Genomic DNA, 2,635 nt, shown 5'->3' with positions numbered 1-2,635 from the left:
TCACAAAAGTGCCCTCTCTGCCTAGATGAATGCAAAAAATATCCCAAAATATCATCCATATATTTAACATACGGTCCGTATATTTCCTTTCCAAAATCACACTCCAATGAAACGTATTTTTTTCGATTAGTTAATCCTCTAATCCTTCTGAAACTTGTCAAACAAGAACGTAAACCTTCGTATACTAAAGATGAACGTGTTTAATCTTATAAAACCTCAAAGATACTTCCACTCTCCAAATCTGTAACAACCAACTCATGAAGATACTTTACATACAAAAGCATGGGGTGTAACATCCTCCCCCTTAAAAACATTCGTCCTTAAATGTTAAACCTTCAGAAGTCTACAAAAATTTTGACAGAGTCTCCTCTATAATCACGCCACTACCAACCTGTTACATAGCCCAACAATATAGTACAATGCCACAAAGGGCTACAACAATCAATAACAACAAAGGTCCCACCCGACTATCATAAGTAATTGACAAAATAATGTACGTGCTCTCGAATCATAAAAAACTGAGGATATCTAGACTTCATGTCTTCCCCAGCTTACCAAGTCATCTCTACTACATTCTTATTCTTCAAAATTACTTTTACAGTAGCTATATCTTTAGTTCGTAACTTACGAACCTGGCCAGCTAGAATAGCAACAGGGTCTTCCTCATATGATAACTGCTCTGTAATCTGGATATAATCTACGGGTATAACTCTGGAAGTATTTCCGATGTATTTGCGGAGCATGGATACATGGAAGACCGGATGTACAAACTCCAAATCTGAAGGTAGGTCTAGCTCATAGGCTACTTAGCCTACCTTACGCATATTCCTATAAGGGCCAATGTATCTAGGGCTAAGCTTGCCCTTCTTACCGAATCTCATGAGACCTTTCATAACACCTTCAAGACCACCTAGTTATTTACCTTGAACTCCCAATCTCATCATCTATTATCAGCGTAAGACTTCTGGCGACTTTGAGCTGCTAGCAACCTCTCCTCTCCTGAATGAACTTAACCTTCTCCACCGCCTATTGGACCAAATCTTGCCCTATCAACCTTGTTTCTCCAACCTCGAACCATCCGATAGGAGATCTACACTTTCGCCTATATAGGGCTTCATACGAGTCCATCTGGATACTGGAATGGAAACTATTATTATACGCGAACTCAATGAGTGGCAAATAATCATCCCAGCTACATCTGAAGTCTATCACACATGCTCGTAACATATCCTCGAGTGTCTGAATAGTATGCTCAGCCTACCCATCTTTCTGGGGATAAAATGTTGTACTAAGGTTCATCTGTGTCCCCAATCCCTTCTTGAAGAATCTCAAAAAGTTAGCAGTAAACTGTACACCTCTATCTGAAATAACAAATATTAGAATACCATAAAGTCACACCATCTCCTTAATATATAACTTCATGTCAACCTCAGTAGAATAAGTAGTCTTGACAGGTAGAAAATGTGTTGACCTTGTGAGTTTATAAAGAATCACCTATATCGAATCACACCTGTGATGGGAACGAGGTAAGCCTATAATGAAATCCATATTAATCGCCTCTCATTTCCAAGTAGGAATCTCTATGTTCTGCAACAATCCACTAGGCTTCTGACGCGCAACCTGTACCTAATGACAATTAGGGCATTGGACCACGAACTCTGCTATATCCTTCTTAATACCATTCCACCAGTAAATTTTTCTGATATCATGGTACATCTTAGTCAACCCTGGACAGATAGAGTAGCGGGAATAATGATATTCTGTAATAATCTGCTCACACAACCCTGCTCCGAATATCTCAAAGTGTGACTTCTATTTCTGTATGTCATGACCCAATTTAGCTAAGTTGCCCGAGCACCTACCTTTCCTACCTCGGTGGGCGAACCCTTATCCCAACAATCTTAAAGACATGAAAAAATTAAATAAATAAGCGCAAGAGATAGAATATGTAAGTTTGACATAATAATAGATAGATAATACAAAAACACATGAAAACCGCCCCAGAAATCTGTCTAGTCATACAAGAGCATCTAACTAGAATCTACAAGTCTAAAAATAACAATAATATATCAATAATCTGAATGTCAAGTAAGACATAAAGAAAAAGAAGAATCTTCAAGTCGGCGGACATCCCCATGCTCACCCTGTAAGACTCTAGCAGTAACTCTAGGACCACTATCAGCCACGCGAAGCAGAGGTCGATCCCACCTGGAACTCTACATTCATAAATAAATGTAGCAAGTGCAGGTCAGTACAAACAACAAGTACTACTAGGTATCATAGGCCGACTAAGTTTAGCTAACACATATCGAGGCAATAAAGTAAGATAAACAGGTAAATCAACAAGGTATAAGTCAAATACGAGCTAGAATCCAAGTACACGTCATCCACTATGTTTAGCATCTAAACCCCAAATATGCCAAGTCTCTAAATAATAAATCTGAATCCGTTTATCACAAGTATATCACATCAAAATCACAATAGAAGCCACAGTACAATGCAATGCAATAATGTATGAAATGTGAATGCAATGCATATGCATCGTACATATGTACTCCGATAATGGAACATCACATCTCAGCAGCACAACTCATGGGGAACCCGCGAAGTCCATGTACCTCAGGATTCTGGCAAC

This window comes from Lycium barbarum, chromosome 10, assembly GCF_019175385.1.
Source record: "Lycium barbarum isolate Lr01 chromosome 10, ASM1917538v2, whole genome shotgun sequence".
Classification (NCBI taxonomy): Eukaryota; Viridiplantae; Streptophyta; class Magnoliopsida; order Solanales; family Solanaceae; genus Lycium; species Lycium barbarum.
The sequence above is the reverse complement of the archived record's forward strand: the minus strand, read 5'-3'. Positions refer to the sequence as shown.